The sequence below is a fragment of the Elephas maximus genome, chromosome 6 (assembly GCF_024166365.1).
Source record: "Elephas maximus indicus isolate mEleMax1 chromosome 6, mEleMax1 primary haplotype, whole genome shotgun sequence".
Taxonomy (NCBI): Eukaryota; Metazoa; Chordata; class Mammalia; order Proboscidea; family Elephantidae; genus Elephas; species Elephas maximus.
In genome coordinates, this window is record NC_064824.1 from 133,467,721 (window position 1) to 133,490,597 (window position 22,877).

Genomic DNA, 22,877 nt, shown 5'->3' on the forward strand with positions numbered 1-22,877 from the left:
GAGATAATTACCTTTAAAGATCTGGGGCATTGCACCGAACAGGGACTTGGACAGAGATAAAGAGAGCCTCATTGGGTCTCATTCCCAAGACCTGATACAAGCAGCCTCTGACTCTTGTGCCTGATCTTCTCCCAGAACTCTGATTCATGTTCTAAAGATGAACATGAGTCCAAGACTTCTTGCTTATACTGGGTATGAACCAGCGTTTTCAAAATAAGGGAAGGTGATGAGTCCCTATGCAAAGCTCTTCCTGTGTTCCTGGACAGGGGTGTTCACTTCCACCTCACTGCCAGCCCCAGTAATCTTGCCTCTGCGCCGTTCTCTTGCATGTGTGACACACTGCTGGCCAGGAGATTAATTGTTCTCCAGTGGTTGTATGATTTTTTTCCCCAGCCAGTTAATCTATCAATAAGCTCCTTAAGGCCAAACCCCACAGTCCCTGTCACAGTATTTGATAAATAATACCTATTGGTTCCAGATCAAATAAGTATTTTAGCTTTGGGGAGTCTGGTGATGCCCTTTATCCTGATTTATTTCTCTCCATGGCACTTACAGGAGTCCCTTAGTGGCACAAATGGTTAAGTGCTCAACTACTAGCCCAAAGGCTGGTAGTTTGAACCCACTTAAAAGGCACCTCTGAAGATAGGCCTAGCAATTTGCTTCCAAAAGATCACAGGCTTGAAAAGCCTGTGGAGCAGTTCTACTCTCTGCACACATAGGGTCTGCAAGAGTCAGAATTCACTCAATGGCAACCATCACCAGCACCACCACCGCCAACTAAACCCAGGATGATTTCATCTCGAGGTCCTTAACCAATTACATCTGCAAAGACCCTATTTCTAAATAAGGTCACTTTCTGAGTTTTTGATGAATTTTGGGGAGGGGAGCAAAATTATTGCACCCACCCTTTGGAGCGAGAGGAGAAGGTCTGAGCTAAGGAGGAGGATATGGAATTGAGAGAAATTTTAGGCAAACTTCACAAAATGTGCTCACTGACCATGACTGTAGGGGCAGAGAGGAGATGAACTTCCTGTGAGGCCTGCTGGGGCCTCTCCGCCCAGGGACGGAGAAAAGCAAAAGGCCCAAGTGGTGACTGTGAACTGTACCCGCATTTGTCTTTATTGGACCAATGCTTCCTGACTCTACCTTATGAGCTCCTGGGGGCTGACTTGGATTAACTCGTTTTCACATCGCCTCCTCCACTCCCATGGCCTAGGGTCAGAGGGAGCGCTACAGCCCATGGGAGGCATTTTGCAAATGGTGGGTGCATTTTTAGTTTCCAGTAAGTTTGGGGACCGTAACTGATGATACTGGGTGGGAGACCCCCCCATGTTGGCCATCCTGCAGAGTGGGGGCAGGTTAAGACTGAACTTGATTTTGTTCATAACTTGACCAAGAACTGTTTGTCGTTTTGAAAACTCGTGTCGAATATGGCCACCCTACTTGTTCTCTTGGGTCGCCACCATCACACACCACACCAGTCAGCCTGACAGTGACTCTGACGAAGACCTAGCGCCTGGGACTTCTTTATGTCTTTGGTTCGATCCAGCTCAAGTGCTTACATATTCAAATATAGATATATCTTTATAAATTGCTTTCTTTTTATGTCTCCTTTCTATTATAATTAGGGCATTACAGTGATCATTTTAATATCATGTGGGTGAGAAGGTTATAGTGCCTGCGGACTTTGTTTCAGAGAGGAAAAAGGATATTACAAAACACGTGTTCTTCCAGGGGGCGTCTGGGAGATGGCGATCCCCACCCACATCCCTTGGGCTGCATCCTCAATGGGGTAAGCCTCTGGGGCCTCCCCCATGTCCTTTCCAGTAGGCCTGGCCTCCACCGCACCACTGTCCTCAGCCTCTACCGTATAAGGCCATGTGAATGCTCAGCCACTTGATTAGGCAGAGAAAATGAATGGGCTCGGCCGGCTCTGGTTTTGCAGTGCTCACAGCTTCCCAAAGGAGAGTAGTGGGGGGCTACTGGGGGCCCCTCCCAGGCTTGGGATCTACCGTACCCCCTGCCAAGGGGAGCCCCTGCTTGAAGGGCAGGCTCAAAGTCAGATTCTGGGTGAGCCAGAGTCCCAAATGTGAAGAGTGAGGAAAAGTGACTGTTCACAACTCCTGTTACCTCCCTCCATGCAGATGCACATGCATTTCTATGGGTTAAGATGGTTCTAGAAAATGTGAGTCAGGATAGTCCTGAGCCCTGAGGGCTCTTGGGGCCAGGATGCAGGGCGGGGAGGGAAATCTGGCCCTTGTCTTGGCTTCTTGCCCAGACATGAGTCCTGGGTTTGGCACCCATGGTGGAGATAGAGAAAGGCCTGCCTGGGCAGTTGTGTTTTTGGGTTTGGGGGCAGTTGTGAAGCCACAGCTGGTCTGGCCTGAGACACTGCGGGAGAGGGGCCACCACAGTGCACCACTGGCCTGGGTCTTTGGACACAGCGGCTGGTCAGTCAGCGCCCCCACCTCCTGGAGGACCAGGGCCACCCCAGGCCCCGGCTCTCCTCCAGCACTTCCGGGCTGGCTCCAGGGAGAAGGCTGGGGAGGTGCTTGCCCTGCCCCTCCTACAGCTGTTCTTGGAAGCAAAAATGTTTATTTTTAGCCTTTTAGTGGTTCCTCCAAGGAGAGATCTTCATGGGCAAGGTGAAGGGGAAATGGAGGCACATGGCAGGTGGTGACTCACCTTGGTCATCCTGTGTCTTCCTCCTGCCCGCTGCTTCCCCTCCCAGCCCTGGTCTGTGGGTATCCACCTGGGTCAGATCATGTCAAAGTGAACTGGGTTCCAGCAGTTAGTTGTGACACACACACACAACCAGACCCCCACCTGGCCCCCACCCCCAGGATACCTGGCCCCCAACCCCAGGATGCCTGGCCTTGTGACCACCAGAGAAATAGGGATCTGTGGGTCTTTGCTGGGCCACCTCTGGGACCACCTGCTTTGACCTCAGGTCTGGGCCAAAACTAGGACAGGCAGGGCAGGTAGGCTGTTGGTTCTACCTCCCAGATCAGAAGCACGGTGCTCACCTACAGGTGGAGAGCAGACCATCCCAACCTAATCACATGAGTCCTTTAAAAGCAGAGAGTTTTCTCTGGCTGGTCGCAGAAGAGGAAGTCAGAGAGAGTTGAAGAAGGGAGGCTTTCAGTTGCTTAGAGGGAGGCGGCCACAGACAAGGACCTGAGGCCAGCCTCTAAGAGCTGCGGGCAGTCCCTGACCAAGAGCCAGCAAGGCAAAGGGGACCTCAGTGCTACAGCCCAAAGGAAGCGAATGCTGGCAACAACCCGAAGGTGCTTGGAAGTGGATCCTTCCGTAGTGGAGTATTCAGTAGCAGGGGGACACAGCTAGTCAGCACCTTATTTCAGCCTTGTGAGATAATGAACAGAGAATCCAGCCGTGCTGTGCTGGGCCTCTGACTTACAGAACTGTGAGCCAATCAGTGGGGGTTGTTTTAAGCAGCTAAGCTTGTGGTCACTGGTTACACAGCCACAGAAAACTAATACAGCGGGCTGGCATGGAAGGTCCCCCACCTCAGTGTCTGTCCCATTCCTACTCAGAACACTTGAGAGCAGCCCACAGAGGTCCATATATGCTGGGGAGGGAGTGGGTGTGCAGGAGCTCCCTGGGTCCTCCAGTGTGTACACAGGGGCTTCTGGGCCCCCTACATATGTCTTTCTTTCCCATGGTGGTGTGACTATGAAATGTGATTTAAATTAGAGCCACTAGCTTTAGCTGGTCCCTGCTGGGCTAGCTTCCCATGTAGCCCACAAGCACGCTGGAAGCCCCAGGTTATGTTTGAGGTAGATTTGACATGATCGCAGTACCAGATGCCATCACATCTGCACAGTGGTTGCTGTCATAGTCTGACCACCTGCTCACATGCTTTAGAAAACAAGAGGGCCAGAGCCTGTCTTCTCACCATGGTTGGAGTGGAAACTGGTACAGCCTTTCTGGAGGGTGGTTGAGCAATGTTTAGCAAAACGCTTGAACACGTTCAAACCCTTTTTTCTAGCCATTTTCCCCCTAGCAATTTATCCTGAAGAAATATCTAATGTTCACAGGCATTTAAGTGCAAGGAGGCTCATCCCAGCTTTGTTTACAATAACAAAAGAACAGTTGCCTGTTGAGTCAGTTCCCACCCATGGCAACCCCATGTGAGCAGAGTAGAACTGCTCCGTAGGGTTTCAATGGCTGTGGCCTTTTGGAAGCAGATAGCCAGGCCTGTCTTCCAAGGTGCGACTGGGTGAGTTCAAACTGTCAACCTTTCAGTTAGTAGTTGAGTGCTTAACTGTTTACACCATTCAGAGACAAAGAACTAGAAATGACCCAAATATCCCAGAACAGAGGACTGGTTTTGGGGGCACATCCCAACAACTGAATGAACATTCTGCAGTCACAAAACCCATGTTGCAGAGTGACGTTTATTATCAGAAATATGGGCACGACATTTTTCTTAACTCCTCTTTTTTAACTATTTTATTAAAAGATGATATAATAATTATCCAAGAGAGTTTTTTGGGGGAAGTTCATGTCACCTAGTAACTCACCAACTAACACACAGGTGTTTTCACTTTTGACCATGGCCAGTGCTTTGTTCACGTGGGTACCTTTCCACCTAGCCGCTGCAGCCTGTATCGTTTTTTTAAAGCAATAGCAAAGCTGTTGTCAATTCAATTTTAATTTTTTTATAAAATTCATTCAAAAATAATTCTTATAAAGGTAATTTTTTAAATGAAGTAGTTCTAAAAGGCTTATAAGGAAAAATAGGAGTGTTCCTCAACCCACTCCTGAGTCCTGCTTCCCAGAGGCAGCCGCTTTCAGTGATGTTCATTGTTCCGTGACTTACCTCTATATTTCTAAACAATATGCTTATTCTGTTCCTTCTTGCTTTATTAATATTAAACAATATGCAAAAATATTTTAAGTGAGAAAAAATTTAGAGAAGTATTATAGCTTCTTCCCATTTGAAAAGAAGACACACACACATATTTGTGTATAAAATGTACATAGAAAAAAATCTGGGAGATAGGCATTCATCCTGCAAATATTTATTGAGCACCTACTACTATGTGCCAGACACTATTCTGGTTGCCTAGGATAATTCTATGGAGCCCGGTGGCACAGTGGTTTAGAAGGCGGCTGCTAACCAAAAGGTCGGCAGTTCAAATCCACCAGCCACTCCTTGGAAATGCTATGGGGCAGTTCTACTCTGTCCTGTAAGGTCACTATGAGACAGGATCTAGCGCAACGGGGTTGGTTTGGTTTAGAATGATCCTGCGTATAGAAGCCTGACCTGGTGGAGTTTACGTCCTAAGACAACATTATCCCATAGAAATATAATGCAAGAGATACATAACCCACTGAATTCGAGTTGATTCTGACTCATAGCGTCCCTAGAGGGCAGAGTAGAACTGCCCGATAGTTTCCAAGGAGCGCCCGGTGGACGTGAACTGCCGACCTTTTGGTTAGCAGCTGTAGAACTTAACCACTATGCCACCACGCTTTCCAAGAGACATATAGGATCTTAAAATTCCTAGCAGCCACATTAAGAGAAGTGAAATTAATTTTAATAATATATTTAACCCAATATACAAAAAATACTATCTCAACATGCAATCAATATAACAAAAATAATCGATGAGATATTTTACATTATTTTCTCGTACTCAGTCTTCGAAATCTAATGCAGGTTTCACACTTACAGCACAGCTGAAGCGCTCATTGGCCACATGTGGCTAGTGGCTACCCTATTGGCCAGCGCAGTCACAGGGGTTAAAGAGCAGAGGCTTACGAGGGTAATGAACGCCTGGGGCAATCTCTAAATTACTCACCCCTTCCCCGCTCCCCCCTCTCACCCCACAATTCCAAGATAAATAGATGTTGAGCGGGAAGAGCTTAACAGAAACGTCTTCCGCCTTCTTGTCCAGCCATCTCAGTCAGGCACCTTTCGTATTTGTGGCATCTCGGGATGCCTCATCGGGCACCCCCATGGACTTGTGCCAAGGGCAAGTGCTCCCCTGCCCCTTCCGTGTCTCTGTTAAAGAGTGGTAGGATTTTGAGTGACTTGTCCTTTTAGGTCCCTGGGTGATGCAAGCTGTTTGAGACAGGCTGCTTAACCCAAAGGTTGGCTGTGGAACCCACTCAGCAGCTCAGCAGAAGAAAGGCCTGACCTTTCATTGGTAGAGATTACAGCCAAGAAAACCGTACGGGGCATTTCCACTCTGTAACATATGGGGTCACCATGAGCGGGAATGGAAGCTTTCGGTTGCCCTTTCTCTTGGGGACAGGTGTGGGAAATGTTGCTTCTTTCTCCACAACTGGCTTCCATCGTTTCTTATTTTGGGCGGCAACTTCTAGGCCTGTAAGAGGACTGGCACAGGGGGGTGATGGGAGGCGAGAGCCAGGGGAGGAAAATGCAAGGAGGGCTGAGACTTCGCCCTTCTAGGAAGCCCCGTGGGCAGACAAGTGGGCATGCGGACAGGCGTGGCTGGGGAGGCGGTGAGGGGCAGTCAGGGGAGAACTTGGTACCCATTTCCCAGACACAAGCAGCCTCCAAAGGAGCAGAGCAGAGGAACCACTGGAAGGGAAGCAGCGGAGTGTGGAGACGGCCCAGGCCCACAGCCGAAAGCCTAAGCCGCCACCGCAGCTTCCTGAAGCTTCCCCGTCGTCCTCGCAAAGAGGGAGGCCAGAGGTCGGCCTGAGAGCGTATTGCCTCGGAGATAGCTCCGAGGTGACGTCGCCCAGCCCTCCCTTCCGGGGGCGCGGATTAGGGGCCAGGCGGGGTGCGGGTTTGGGGGTCGATGATGAGAGGCAAAGCGGCCGCCGGGCCGGGCCCGCCTCTCCGCTCCAGGCGCGCGTCATTTCTGGGAACGTCTCCGGCCCTGACTGCTGGCTGGCAGAGCCCGGGTCCGGGTTCCTGGAAGTGACCGCCGGGGCAGGCGGGTGCGCCCGGGGAGGGGGGGGCGGGGTTTCCACGGGCCCCCATGGGACGGGGCGGTGCCGACCACCCGGCTGGAGGTCCCGCCGCTTTTCCGGGCTGGCGCGCGCCGGGCGCGCAGGGTGTGTCTGGGCGGGTTCCTTGGCTCTGCTGGCTGTCCCCGCTGGAGAGATTTATCCCCCGTGGCGGCGCGCTGTTTGCTTCCCCCCGGGACTCAGGCGGGCTGGTGCGCGGGGTCTGCGTTCCCCAGACGGTGGGCAGGCGGCAGAGCGCCCTCACCTTCCAAGAGACCGAACCCCCGGCGCGGGCACGTGGAGGGAGCCTCGCCGACCCCTCCCGGGCTCTGGTGGAATGCTTCTCCTGCACTGCCGCCCCGGCGCCGGTGTTGGTGTTGCCTGGAGGCATTCCCCTGGCTTCTACCCAAGACCCTTCAGTCTAGGGTTCTCAAACTTGAGCGCCCACGGAATCACCTAGATTGCTGGACCCACCCCCAGAGTTTCTGATTCAGTTGTCTGAGGTGGGGCCTGAGAATTTTCATTTCTAACAAGTTCCCAGGTGATGTGACGCTGTTGGTCCTGGATCATACTTTGAGAACCACACTCATCAGTACTAACAAATTCTTTCCTCACCAGGCCGGTAGTTTCTCTTTCGGCTTCAAATGTCTGTCAGCAGTAACAGGCATCATCCTAGGGGCAGAAAGGAGTTGTATATTTTACCTGTGACCTCAGGTTCAGCTGACCTGGTGAGACATTCATCACAGGTGCGGAGAAAGGTAAAAAGAGACATTTAATGTTACCATGTGCACCTTCTATTATGGAGAGTAAAACTGCCTCCACAGGGTTTTCAGTGGTTTGTTTTTGAAGTAGATCGCCCAGGCCTTTCTTCTGAGGCACTTCTGGGAGGACTGGAACCTCCAGCCTTTCAATTAACAGCCAAGCACATTAATCCTTCACACCACCTGTGTGCACTCTCTTCCTGATCCAAAAGGCAAGTGTCAACCTGCTGCCCAAATCTGGTCACTTTTAGCATCTACTCTTCCCGTTCAAACCAACATAGCACCCTCTGGGATCACTTCACATGTGCTGCAATGTGCATCTTTTAAACTGGCTTAGAAATGTGAAATTCCTCACTAAAAAGCTTGGATGTCTGTGTTTGATGAACACCACTGAAGTGAGCCCCACCAATCTTTTGCAGAAGTGTCTTTGCTTTGAAATGATCTTGGAATCCAGGTTTGCTCTTCTGGAAGTCCATATTAAGGCCTGGCTCCCTCTGCCAACCCCGTTCAAGCTACAGAACTCTTGGGGCTGTGATGTGACTCACAGCCCTGGGACTGGGCCAGGAAGAACAGGCCCTCAAAGCCAAGAATGATACTGTGTTCTCCTCTACATTCAGCTCCCCTCCTTCACTGCTCACTGACAGCTCTCTTGGAAGATGTATATCCCCACCTCTGTGTGCTCTGCCTCCAAGAAATCTTCAGTTTCTTGTTCCAAACAGCTTTGGGAAGTGGTGCAGAAGGGAAGAAGCCCTCAGAAGACACCAAGGCATGGCTCCTCCACCTCTCTGTGGACTCTGGGCCATTGAAGACAGATGGATCTGAATCCTCCACACATCATATGAGTTTTAGGCAGTGACCAAAACCCAGCTTTCCTGAAAGGAAATATTTTTCACCTAAGCAGCGTCTTGCAGTAATTCATCTCTTGCTTTACGCCTGGTATTTCAGTCTGTTCTTCCTCCAATCTGCTGATTGGATCCAGGCCCTGTGCTCACTCAAAGACACGCCCTTGGTCTGAACTCCCCCTGCAGGAGCTCAGAGACCAGGCAAACTGTGCCCAGTCCAGCTGGTGGCCCAGGTTGTCTGGGTGGGTCAGCCTTTTTGGGTTGAATTTAGGTGGCTTTTTTTTACCCTCTCATCCATCTCAAGGGAGGTGACATTTGCCAGCCCCCTTTTAGGTGTCCGCAACCTCTTCCACTGCTTGCAGCCTCAGTTATTTGCCCTCCAACAGAAATAGCTGCTGGGCGGCTACTGGGCCTGCTACAGCTGCAAAGATGAATTCATTCATGAGCTGTGTAGTCTGCCACAGAGGTGTATGGTCTCACACTTTAAGGTGCTCCAGGACTGGGGCCCACAGAGGACCGTTGGCTGCAAGACGCAGATCCGCCCCACTCTGAACAGAGAGCTCAGCCAGTCCTTTGAGTGGTCAGTGCAAGGTAGGCATCTCACAGGCGCTCCTTCACTGCTAGCCTGTTCAAAAGCAGGAAGTGCAAAGACAGGGAGAATTTGCAGCAGTTTGAACCCGACAGCAGCTCCTCGGGACAAAGACGTGGCAATCTTCTTTCACAGATTACAGCCTTGGAAACCCTATGGGGCGGTTCCACTCTGTCTCATAGAGTCGCTGGGAGTTGGGGTCAACGGAAATGAATTTGGTTTTCTGAGTTTTTATTTTAAAAACCCTGATTTGAAATAGAAGAAAACGTTTCTCTATAACTCCTAGAAACTGCATTGGTGGGGTGGCATTCCGGTGCCTGGAGCTTTCAGGCAGGCCTTGGGCGTCATTTTAGTCTAAAGTTGCCCTCTGTCCCTCCCACAAAACGACAATCACACACACCGAGCCCTGGGGGTGCAGTAGTTAAGAGCCCCTGCTAACCAAAAGGTCCGCAGTTCTAATCCACCAGCCACTCCTTGGAAATCCTATGGGGCAGTTCTACTCTGTCCTAGAGGGTCGCTATGAGTCGGAATCGATTCCATGGCAACCGGTTTGCTTTTTGGTTTCTTACTACGAACACCGCACTGTACTATAATCTCAGTGGTTGTTTTTTCCTGTTAGACAAGGCGCTCCTGGAGGTTAGGGGCTCAGCTTGGTCCGACTCATCACCAGAGCTGGGCACAGTGCCTTGCACCTTGAAGAATGAGACAATGGGAACTCCCAGAGCGGGAGACCGCAGACCCCGGACCATTGCGACTTCAACTCCCCCTTCCGCTGCTAGGAGAGCCTGCGCCAGCTTCCCAAGATGCTCCGCGCCGGCCGCGTCCCACACGATTGGCTGCGCCGCGCCACGTGACTCCTGGCTGGCGGCTGCGGTTGCCCGGGTGACGGCTGTAGAGGTGGCGGCCCGGCTGGGTGCCCGCGGCTGAGCTGCAGGTAAGCGCGTCCCCCGCCGCCCTCTCCCGCTCCCGTTTCCGGGGCCCCCGAGCTCCCTCGGGCGGCGCCACATTGGCCGGGCCACCCTGAGCCCGCCGGCCCTGTGCGGGGAGGAGCAGCGATGGTACCCGAGGGCCGAGGCTCCGCTGACCTTTCGTCCCCGAGAAAAACCCCGACGAATCATCTCCCCATACCCTATCGGAGGCCCCCACCTGGCCTGCGGCACAAGGCCCTTATTCCGGCATGGACTCGGGGTGGCCGCCTGGGCTTTCCCGTCCTGAAGACCAACCCGGCTGCTTCCCGCGAAAGTCCCTGACCTTTGCTTCAGTGTGCCCAACTTGAATAGGGGCCCCAAGTGGTCCAGCTGGGTAGTGGTGAGTGTCCTGGGGGCCTTCGCTCACTGCGGTCCAGTCGATTCCGACTCGTAGCAACCCTACAGGACAGAGTAGAACTGCCCCATGGGGATTCCAAGGAGCAGCTGGTGGATTCGAACTGCTGACCTTTTGGTTAGAAGCCAAGCTCTTAACCACTGCGCCACCAGGGCCCCTCGGGTCCCTCCATAATCTCCATAAGCTAGTCTCCCTCCCTTGCCTCCACGGATAAATTAAGTACAGACTTCACCTAATCTGAGTAAACTCCTCTTCAAGGTAAATTTCATAGCCTTCACTTTATCCAACCAGTTTGTAGGCCCTCAATCCCTCTAATATAGAAATTCAGAAGCTGCCACTGGAACCTCCAGGCGCGACCACAGTTTTCCCTGGTTTCTGAGCAGTGGTTCTCAAACTTGAGAGTGTATAAGAATCATCTGGGTGCTCGTTTAAGACGGAGATTTCTTGGCAGCATCCTTGCCATGGTTTTCAGTAAAACCAAGACCAGGGAGCTGCCAGGAATTTGCGTTTTGACTAGCGTTCCAGGTGATTCTGATTCTAAACTTGGGGTAACACTAATGTCATGGTTAAAATCTGTCTGGCTTTACATTCCTACCTTGTCACTTACTAGCTGGGGATGTTGGGAGAGTGTCAACCTCCCAGAGTCTTAATCACCTCACCTGTAAAGGAAGAATATAAATGATACTCACCTCGCAGCTTGATTGTGACCTTTAAATGTGAAGCGTTTTGCACATTGCCTGGCATACAATAAACCCTCAATAAGTGATATCTGTTATGATGTAAAGATATCATGCTTGGTAAAGTAGTTGTTGGGTGCCATCGAGTTGATTCCGACTCATAGAGACCCTATATGACAGAATACAACTGCCCCCATAGAGTTTCCTAGGCTTAATCTTTAAAGGAACAGATCGCCAGGTCTTTTGTCCCATGGAGCCTCTGGTGGATTTGAATCACTCACCTTTCAGTTGTACCACCAGGGCTCCTTTGGTAAAGTAGAAGGTCAGTGAAAATGAGGGAAACCCTTGATGAAATGGATTGACATAGTAGTGGCAGCAATGGACTCAAACATCGATCATGAAGATGGTACAGGATCTGGCAGTGTTTGTTCTGTTATACATAAGGTCTCCGTGAGTCAGAGCTGACTGGACTGTAGCTAGCACCAACATTATGATATAAAGGTTTAGCAGCAGTTCTGAAATTTGTAACAGTGTCAGAGCAACAGTACCCAATATGGCTCACATTCACTGACAGATGATGGGAATAAGTGGTAGCCACGGAGGACTTCACTGAGGAGGTGAAATTAAGCACAGGGGTTAGCCAGCTGAAGAAGAAGAGGAAGAATGTTCTAGGCAGAGGGAACAATATGTGCAAAGGCCCTGAGGTGGGAAGGAGCTTAGGTTCTCAAAAACAGCAACGCTTTTCTTGTCCTAGGGCCTTCAAAAATGCTGTCTCCTCTGTTTGGGCTTCATTTACTCATCAAATGCTGTGGTGGCCGATCTTGCCTACCAGGCACTCTGCTAGGCTCTGGGGTGATAGGTATAATAGTAGAAGTAGGTGTAAGGACCCTTGGTACCCCAGAGGAGAGAATTTCCTCCTCAATGGGTGGGGGCTTATGGAAGACTCCCTGAGCAGGGCAAGTCTGGACTAGGCTTGACTGGTGAGTCAAATTTGTCTGGGAGGTGGGGCAAGTACATCCAACAGAGGGCTTAGAATCATGAAAGCATATGTTATATGGGGGAATGGCAAGTATACTAGTGGTGGAGGCCAGCATGGGAAAGTCACAGAAGGGAGCAGGGAAAGGGACAAGGAGAGGTGGTGGTCCTCTCCAACAGTAGCTGTATTTCTTCCCTCACCGTGTATATCTGGCAGGCTTGGAGGTGCAGGTGGGGTAGGTGTCCTCACTGCTCCCCATGGCTGCTTCCAGACCACCTCCGCCTCCAGAGTAGAAGCTCCTTGGAAGTACATGCAGGGGACTGTCCCACTTGTACCCTCCTTGATGCAGTCACTTCCCAATGGCATGCTGGTTTCCCTTGAAGATTTAGAGCCTGGCTCACACCTGCCCCTTCACCCCTGCTTCTTCATTTTTGAAGATTTCAGTATCCTGGTTTCTCCACTGTCTTCTTCCTCACTTGCTGGCAGATTTTCCTCCATCCTCCTCATCCACCCACTCCCGTGGTTATGTTGTTAGTTGCTATCAAGTTGATTCCAACTCACAGTGACCCTGTGCAACAGAGTAGTACTGCCGCATGGGGTTTCCCAGACCGAAATCTTTATGGGAGCAGATCACCAGGTCTTTATCCTGCAGAGCGACTGGTTTGAACCACCAGCCTTTCGTTTAGTAGCTGAGTGCTTAACCATTTGCCACCAAGGCTCCTTCCTATGATCCTTAAAAAAACAAAATAAAACTCGTTGCTGGTTCCAACTCACAGCAATCCTACAGGACAGAGTAGAGCTGCTTTATAGGGTTTCCAAGACTAATCTTTTTTTTTTTTCTCTGTATTGTTCTTTAGATGAAGATTTACAGGGCAGAGTAGCTTCTCATTGAACAATGTATATGTATATATATTGTTTTGTGACATTGGTTGCCAACCCCGTAACATGTCAACACTCTCCCTTTCTGGACCCTAAGTTCCCCATTACCAGCTTTCCTGTCCCTTCCTGCCTTCTTGTCCTTGCCCCTGAGCTGGTGTGCCCATTTAGTCTCATTTTGTTTTATGGGCCTATCTAACCTTTGGCTGAAGGGCAAACCTCAGAAGTGACTTGATCACTGAGCTAAAAGGGTGTCCAGGGGCCATCTCTTGGGGTTTTTCCAGTCTCTGTCAGACTAGTAAATGTGGTCTTTTTTTTTTTTTTTTTGAGTTAGAATTTTGTTCTGCATTTTTCTCCAGCTCTGTCTGGGACCCTCTATTGCCATGCCTGCCAGAGCAGCCGGTGGTGGTAGCAGGGCACCAGCTGGTTTTGCTGGACTCAGCGTGGTGGAGGCTGTGGTGCTTGTGGCGCATTAGTCCTTTGGACTGATCTTTCCCTTGTGTCTTTGGTGTACGTCATTCTCCCAAGACTGTCATCTTTACAGAAGCAGACTGCCACATCTTTCTCCTGTCAACCTTTTGGTTAACAGCTGAGCGCTTAACCACTGTGCCTCTAAGGTGCCTTCCTGTGGTCACAGACCTCCAAAATCTTGATTCCAAGCTTCCATCCCTGTCTCTGACCACTACCTTCTGCCTCTCCAGCTCACTGTAATAAAAATTTAAAAAACCTCTGTTGCCATCGAGTTGATTCTAACTCATAGCGACCCTATAGGACAGAGTAGAACTGCCCCACAGACTTTACAAGGAACAGCTGGTGAATTCGAACTGCTGACCTTTGGTTAGCAGTGGAGCTCTTAACCACTGCACCGCCAGGGAAAATAGGTCTTTGACCCCATCACTCTTCACTGCCTTAGATACCCCCTTATCCCCTACTGTCACTCACCAGCATTTATCTGGCATAGTTTCAGTGTTACATCACTAATAGTAATACTTGTTTTCCCTTTCTCCTCTCTCCTGGAAAAACTTTAACTTTAGTTAATTCAATCTCTGCCTACTCAGGCAGCTGAATGGGCTAGAGAAAACTGCAGAACTGTGCCAACTGGTTTCATTTTAGATTCAGGTCCATACATCTTACGTGGACTCTCAATACTAGAAATCCTACCATGTTTCCGTAGTCCGTCTGGTTCCCACCTTCCCTTCCCTTCAAACTGTCAGCATGCTTCTTACTCTCAGTCATGACCTCTTTTCTTATGTTACTTCTCATCACTATACCTGTCCATCTCTTTGCTCAGTACCCAGATCCTCTGCCATACCTATGTGTCAGGTGTGAACTGTCCCCGCCCTAGCAAAGACCTGTCCCTCCCCTGGGACACTGAGTGCACCAATGACGCTGCGTCTTAACCATCTCTTCTCTCTTTTGCCTCATTGAGTTTTCTTTCTCTACTGGGTCATTCCCATCAACTTACACACTGCCTTAAGAAAATCTCATGTCTCTTTCCAACCATTATGCCCTGTCTCCTCTCCTTTTTGTGACAGATCTCCCTGTCTCTACTTTTTACTGCCCTTTTTCTCTTCAACCCTTTCCTGTCAAACACCTCGCCATCAAACTCCAGTTTGACAAATCCAGAGATGAATTCTTCTGCCCTCATCTGACACCACCATTGAGTTGCAGTTGATGTGTGAAATACCTTCACCCGCACCCTCGTGTACCAAGGCTCCTGGGTGTCCCCCAGCTCACGGCTCTTGCCTAACCTGTTTTGCGGGCTGCGTCTCCTCTCCCCGACCCCTCAGTACTCAGTGTCCAGGCCTAGGCCTGTTTTCTCCTATATCCACACCTTCTTCCTAGGAGGCCACATCTGTTTAGCCTGCTTGTCTGTACAGGTACTTTTAAGTACCATCTTTATGCTGTTGTTGTCAGGTGCCGTGGAGTCAGCTCTGATGCGTGGTGACCTTATGTGTAACAGAACAAAATGTTGCCTGGTCCTGTGCCATCCTTTTCAGGCTGGTGCTTCTGCCCTTAAACTCCAGATTCATATAACCGCCTACGTTTTCAGCATCTCCACTTGAACGTCTAATAGGCGTCTCAGGCTTATGACCAAACCAGAACTCTTTTTAATTATTTTTTTCTTTATTGTGCTTTAGGTGAAAATTTACGGCTCAGGTTAATTTCTCATAAAAAGTTTATACACATATTGTTATGTGACCCTAGTTGCAATCCCTATAATGTGACAGCACACTCCCCCTTTCCACCCCCTATTTCCTGTGTCCATTCAACCAGCTCCTGTCCCTTTCTGCCTTCTCATCCCGCCTCCGGACAAGAGCTGCCCGTTTAGTCTCATCACCCCATGTACTTGAACTGAGAAGCCCACACTTCACCAATGCTATTTTATGTTTTATACTCCAGTCTAATCTTTGCCTGAAGAGCTGGCTTCAGGAATGCTTTTAGTTCTGCGTTAACAGAGTCCAGAGACCATGTCCTCTGGGGTTCTAGTCTCAGACCGTTAAGTCTGGTCTTTTTATGTGAATCTGAGTTCTGCACCACGCTTTTCTTCCTGCTCCGTCAGGGACTCTGTTGTTTTCCCTGTCGGGGCTGTCATTTGTGATAGGCAGGTACCATCTAATTCTTCTGGTCTCAGGCTGATGGAGTCTCTGGTTTATGTGGCTCTTTTGCCTCTCAGGCTGATATTTTTCTTGTGTCTTTGGTGTTCTTCATTCTCCTTTGCTTAAGGTGGTTGGGACCAATTGATGCATCTTATGTGGCCTCTTGCAAGTTTTTAAGACCCCAGAAGCCACTCACCAGAGTGGAATGCAGAACATTTTCTTATAAATTTTGTTATGCCAGTTGACCTAGATGTCCCCTGAAACCATGGTCTACAGACCTGCACCCCTGCTACCCTGTCTCTCGAAGGGTTTGGTCGTGTTTCAGGAAACTTAGCTTTTGCTTTGGTCCAGCTCTGCTGACTTCGCCTGTACTGTGTTGTCCTTCCCTTCATCTAAGATAATTCTTGTCTACTATCTAGTTAGTGAATTCCCCTCTCCCTCCCTCCCCACCCTTGTAACCATCAAAAAATATGTTTAAACCTTTTCTTGAGTTCTTATAATAATGGTCTCATACAATGTTTGTCATTTTGTGACTGACTAATTTCACTCAGTATAATGCCTTCCAGATTCATCCATGTTGTGAGATGTTTTGTGGATTCCTTATTGTTCTTTATTGTTGCACAATATTCCATTGTGTGTATATACCATAATTTGTTTATCCATTCGTCTGTGGATGGGCACCTAGGTTGTTTCCATCTTTTTGCTATTGTGAACAGTGCTGCAGTGAACATGGGTGTGCATATGTCTGTTCATGTGAGGGCTCTTATTTCTCTAGGATATATTTCAAGGAGTGGGGTTGCTGGATCATATTTCTAGCTTTTTTTTTATGGTGCTTTAAGTGAAAGTTTACAAATCAGGTCAGTGTCTCATACAAAAATTTATATACACCTTGCTATGTATTATTTATTTTGTGTACTCCTAGTTGTGCCCCCCCTAATGAGACAGCACACTTCTCCTTTTCACCCGGTCTTGCCATGTCCATTCAGCCAGCTCCTGTCCCCCTTTGCCTTCTCGTCTCCCCTCCAGACAGGAGCTGCTCATATAGCCTCGTGTGGCTACTAGAGCCAAGAAGCTCACTCATCACCAGTATAATTTTCTGTCTTATAGTCCAGTCCAATCCTTGTCTGAAGAGTTGGCTTTGAGAATGGTTCCAGTCTTAGGCTAACAGAAGGTCTGGGGACCATGGCCTCTGGGGTCCTTCTAGTCTCCGTCAAACCATTAAGCCTGGTGTTTTTACGAGAATTTGAGGTCTGCATCCCACTATGCTTCTTCTCCTTCAGGAATTATCTGTTGTGTTCCCTGTCAGAGCAGTCATCAGTTGTAGCCAGGCACCATCTAGTTCTTCTGGTCTCAGGCTGATGTAGTCTCTGATTTTTGTGGCCCTTTCTGTCTCTTGGGCTCAAAATTACCTTGTGTCTTTGGTGTTCCTCATTCTCCTTGGCTCCAGGTGGGTTGAGACCAATCGGTGCATCTTAGATGGCTGCTTGCTAATGTTTAAGACCCCAGATGCCACTCTCCAAAGTGGGGTGCAGAATGTTTTCTTAGTAGATTTTATTATGCCAATTGACCTAGATGTCCCCTGAAACCGTGGTCCCCAGACCTCTGCCCCTGCTACGTTGGCCTTCGAAGTATATGGTTGTATTCAGGAAACTTCTTTGCTTTTGATTTAGTCCAGTTGTGCCAACCTCTCCTGTATTGTGTGTTGTTTTTCTTGTCACCTAAAATAGTTCTTGTCTACTATCTAATTAGTGAATACCCCTCTCCCTCCCTTCCTCCCCACCCTCGTAACCATCAAAGAATATCTTCTTCAGTGTTTAAACTATTTCTTGAGTTCTTAAAATAGTGGTCTCATACAATGTTTGTCCTTTTGCAACTGACTAATTTTACTCAGCATAATGCTTCCAGATTCCTCCATGTTATGAAACGTTTCACGGATTCATTGTTCTTTATGGTTGTGTAGTGTTCCATTGTGTGAATATACCATAATTTATTTATCCATTCATCTGTTGATGGGCACCTTGGTTGCTTCCAACTTTTTGCTTTTGTAAACAGTGCTGCAGTGAACATGGGTGTGCATATATCTGTTCGTGTAAAGGCTCTTATTTCTCTAGGATATATTCCTGGGAGTGGGATTGCTGGATTGTATGGTAGTTCTATTTCTAGCTTTTTAAGGAAGCACCAAATTGATTTCCAAAATGGTTGTGCCATTTTACATTCCGACCAGCAGTGTATAAGTGTTCCAGTCTCTCCACAACCTCTCCAATATTTATTATTTTGTGTTTTCTGGGTTAACGCTAGCCTTGTTGGGGTGAGATGGTATCTCATTATAGTTTTGATTTGGATTTCTCTGATGGTTAACATAGGCTAACATACACCTCAACATAAAGAAGACAAAAGCCCACACAACTGGACCAATAAACCACATCAATCAGAAAATTGAAGTTGTCAAGGATTTCATTTTACTTGGATCCACAATCAACAGCCATGGAAGGAGCAGTCAAGAAATCAAAAGATGCATTGCATTGGGCAAATCTGCTGCAAAGGACCTCTTTAAATTGTTGAAAAGCAAAGATGTCACCTTGAGGACTAAGGTGCACCTGATCCAAGCCATGGTGTTTTCAGTCGCCTCATATGCATGTGAAAGGTGGACAATGAATAAGGAAGACCGAAAAAGAATTGACGCCTTTGAATTGTGATGTTGGCAAAGAATATTGGATATACCATGGACCGCCAAAACAATGAACAAATCTGTCTTAGAAGAGGTACAACCAGAATGCTCCTTAGAAACAAAGATGGCGAGACTGTGTCTTACATACTTTGGACATGTTGTCAGGAGGGATGAGTCCCTGGAGAAGGACATCATGCTTGGTAAAATACAGGGTCAGCAGAAAAGAGGAAGATCTTCAATGAGATGGATTGACACGGTAGCTGCGACAGTGGGCTCAGGCATAGCAATGATCATAAGGATGGCACAGGACCGGACAGTGTTTCATTCTGTGGTACATAGGGTTGCTATGAGCCAGAACCAACTCGATGGCACCTAACAACAACAACAACTACAGTGGCTAATGATCGTGAACATTTCCTCCTGTATCTATTAGCCACCTGAATGTTTGCTTTGGTGAAGTGCATGTTTATATCCTTTGCCCTTTTTTTTTATTATTATTTTTATTGTGCTTTAAGTGAAAATTTACAAATCAAGTCAGTCTCTCATATGAAAATTTATACACACCTTGCTATATACTCCTAATTGCTCGCCCCCAATGAGACAGCCCGCTCTTTCCCTCCATTCTCCTTTCCTGTCCATTCCGCCTTTGCCCATTTTTTAATTGGGTTATTTGTCTTTTTGTTTTTGAGGTTTTGCAGTATCTTGTAGGTTTTAGAGATTAGACCCTGATTGGATATGTTATAGCCGAAAATTTTTTCCCAGCCTGTAGGTTGTCTTTTTACTCTTTTGGTGAAGTCTTTTGATGAGTATAAGTGTTTGATTTGCAGGGGCTCCCCGTCATCTAGTTTCTCTTCTGGTGTTTGTGCATTGTTAGTTATGTTTTGTATTCTGTTTGTGCCATGTATTAGGGCTCCTACTGTTGTCCCTATTTTTTCTTCCATGATCTTCATTATTTTAGATTTTATACTTTAGTCTTTGATCCATTTTGAATTAGTTTTTGTACATGATGTCAGGTATGGGTCTTGTTTCATTTTTTGCAGATGGATATCCAGTTATGCCAGCACCATTTGTTAAAGAGACTGTCTTTTCCCCATTTAACGGACTTTGGGCCTTTGTCAAATATCAGCTGCTTGTAGGTGGATAAATTTACATCTCAGTTCTCAATTCTGTTCCTTTGGTCTGTGTATCTTGTTGTAGCAGTACCAGGCTGTTTTGACTACCGTGGCTTAATAATAGGTTCTAAAATCAGGTAGCGTGAGGCATCCCACTTTGTTCTTCTTTATTAATACTTTATCTATCCAGGGCCTCTTTCCTTTAAGTATAAAATTAGTGATTTGTTTCTCCATCTCCTTAAAAATGTCGTTGGAATTTGAATCAGGATTGCATTTTATGTGTAGATTGCTTTGGATAGAATTGATGTTTTCACGATGTTGTCTTCCTATCCATGAGCAAGGTATGTTTTTCCACTTACGTAGGTTTCTTTTGGTTTCTTGCAGTAGTGTCTTGTAGTTTTCTTTATATAGGTTTTTTAAGTCTCTGGTTAGATTTATTCGTAAGTATTTTATCTTCTTGGGGGCTACTGTAAATGGTATTGATTTGGTGATTTCCTCTTTGTTGGTGTAGAGGAATCCAACTGATTTTTTTATGTTTATCATGTATCTTGATACTCTGCTGAACTCTTCTATTAGTTGCAGTAGTTTTCTTGTGGCTTCTTTGGGGTCTTCTGTGTATATGATCTTATCATCTTCAAATAGGATACTTTTTACTACTTCCGTACCAATTCGGACGCCCTTTATTTCTTTTTCTTGCCTTATTGCTCTGGCTAGGACCTCCAGCACAAGGGTGAATAAGAGTGGTAATAAAAGCATCCTTGCCTGGTTCCCATTCTCAAGGGGAAATGCTTTCAGACTCTGCCATTTAGGATGATATTGGCTGTTGCCTTTGTATAAATGCCCTTTATTATGTTGAGGAATTTCCCCTTTATTCCTATTTTGCTGAGAGTTTTTATTGTGAATGGTGCTGGACTTTGTCAAATGCCTTTTCTGCATCAATTGATAAGATTATGCGGTTCATATCTTTTATTTATGAGATGGATTACATTGATTGTTTTTCTAATATTGAACCATCCCTGTATACCTGGTATGAATCCCACTTGGTCATGGTAAATTATTTTTTTGATATATTGTTGAATTTTATTGGCTAGAATTTTTTAAAAATAATTTTTATTGTGCTCTAAGTGAAAGTTTACAAATCAAGTCAGTCTCTCACACAAAAACACATATACACCTTGCTACACACACACTCCCAATTACTCGCCCCCTAATGAGACAGCCCGCTCTCTCCCTGCACTCTCTCTTTTCATGTCCATTTCGCCACCTTCTAACCCCCTCCACCCTCTCATCTCTCCAGGCAGGAGATGCCAACATAGTCTCAAGTGTCCACCTGATCCAAGAAGCTCACTCCTCACCACCATCCCTCTCCAACCCATTGTCCAGTCTAATCCATGTCTGAAGAGTTGGCTTCGGGAATGGTTCCTGTCCTGGGCCAACAGAAGGTCTGGGGGCCATGACCACCGGGGTCCTTCTAGTCTCAGTCAGACCATTAAGTCTGGTCTTGTAGAATTTGGGGTCTGCATCCCACTGCTCTCCTGTCCCCTCAGGGGTTCTCTGTTGTGTTCCCTGTCAGGGCAGTCATCGGTTGTAGCCGGGCACCGTCTAGTTCTTCTGGTCTCAGGATGATGTAGTCTCTGGTTCATGTGGCCTTTTCTGTCTCTTGGGTGTGTAGTTATCTTGTGTCCTTGGTGTTCTTTATTCTCCTTTGATCCAAGTGGGTTGAGACCAATTGATGCATCTTAGATGGCTGCTTGTTAGCGTTTAAGACCCCAGACGCCACTCTTCAAAGTGGGATGCAGAATGTTTTCTTAATGGATTTTATTATGCCAGTTGATCTAGATGTCCCCTGAAACCATGGTCCCCAGATCCCTGCCCCTGCTATGCTGGCCTTCGAAGCATTCAGTTTATTCAGGAAACTTCTTTGCTTTTGGTTTAGTCCAGTTGTGCTGACCTCTCCTGTATTGTGTGTTGCCTTTCCCTTCACCTAAAGTAGTTCTTATCTACTATCTAATTAGTGAATGCCCCTCTCCCACTCTGCCTCCCTCCCCCGTCTCATAACCACAAAAGAATGTTTTCTTCTCAGTTTAAACCATTTCTCAAGTTCTTATAATAGTGGTCTTATACAATATTTGTCCTTTTGCAACTGACTAATTTCACTCAGCATAATGCCTTTCAGGTTCCTCGATGTTATGAAATGTTTCACAGATTCTTCACTGTTCTTTATCGATGCGTAGTATTCCATTGTGTGAATATACCATAATTTATTTGTCCGTTCATCCTTTGATGGGCACCTTGGTTGCTTCCATCTTTTTGCTATTGTAAACAGTGCTGCAATAAACATGGGTGTGCATATATCTGTTTGTGTAAAGGCTCTTATTTTTCTAGGACATATTCTGAGGCGTGGGATTGCTGGATCGTATGGTAGTTCTATTTCTAGCTTTTTAAGGAAGCGCCAAATCGATTTCCAAAGTGGTTGTACTTTTTTACATTCCCACCAGCAGTGTGTAAGTGTTCCAATTTCTCCACAGCCCTTCCAACATTTATTATTTTGTGTTTTTTGGATTAATGCCAGCCTCGTTGGAGTGAGATGAAATCTTGTTGTAGTTTTCACCTGGAACTGGCTTTCTTTTAAGACAAAACTGACGAATCTTCTTGATGGGCCACAATTACCTTATCACACAGGCCCACTCAGTCACTTGGCTGGACATTGTAAGACCATGGTTAGAAAGGCTTGGTGCAAAAGTAATGAATCACACTGTAGTCTGTCTTCATTTGGTGTCTTCCCCCTGTGTGTGTGTCTTTGCATCTCTTGTGCTCTTTTTATAACTCAGAAGTGATTGGCGTAACAGAAGAAAACCCTTAACTCCAAACAGTTGTATTTACAGGTATAGGGGTTAGGATTTCAAAATATGTTTTGGGGGGACATAATTCAGTCTATAAGGTGCTCTTTAAAAAATGTAAGGTTGTGTTTATCCCCCGCTCGATACCCTCTCAAGGCCTCCCTTTACACTGCATATAACATGCAGGCCTCTGTCTCTGCTCCATAGGCATTATTTGATCTTGCCCCAGCACCTCACTGCCATCCCTCTGCCTTGCTCATCAGCACTAGCTGTACCCCAACCCTTCAAAGCTCCTTCTTGCCTGAGGCCTTTGTACTTGCAAATCCTACTTCCTTGCATCCTTGCTCAAATGTCAAGTTCTTTGTGAGACCATCTCCAGACCACTCTTATCTAAAATAACCCCATACCTATCTCTTCCACACTCTGTCTCTTCTCTTGCTTTATTTTCATTATACCTGATGTATTTCCTTACATTCAGTGAGTATTTTTGAGCACCTATGCCATTGAATTGTGTTGTTGAAGAACATTGAATATACCATGGACTGCCAAAATTGATCTTGGAAGAAGTACAACTAGGATGCTCCTTAGAAGCAAGGATGGTGCGACTGTGTCTTACATACTTTGTACATGTTGTCAGGAGGGATGAGTCCCTGGAAAAGGACATC

General features: G+C 47.3%; 1 protein-coding gene across 4 annotated transcripts in view; it reads left to right on the top strand.

Annotated features, from left to right (window-relative positions):
• Positions 1-10,007: 10,007 nt before the first annotated feature.
• ARMC9 (armadillo repeat containing 9) overlaps positions 10,008-22,877 on the top strand; it is a 190,278-nt gene continuing 177,408 nt past the window's right edge. For all 4 annotated transcript variants that reach the window (XM_049888433.1, XM_049888435.1, XM_049888434.1 and 1 more), the window contains exon 1: positions 10,008-10,074. The gene's annotated coding sequence lies outside the window, so the exon portion shown is untranslated. The remainder of the gene's footprint in view (positions 10,075-22,877) is intronic.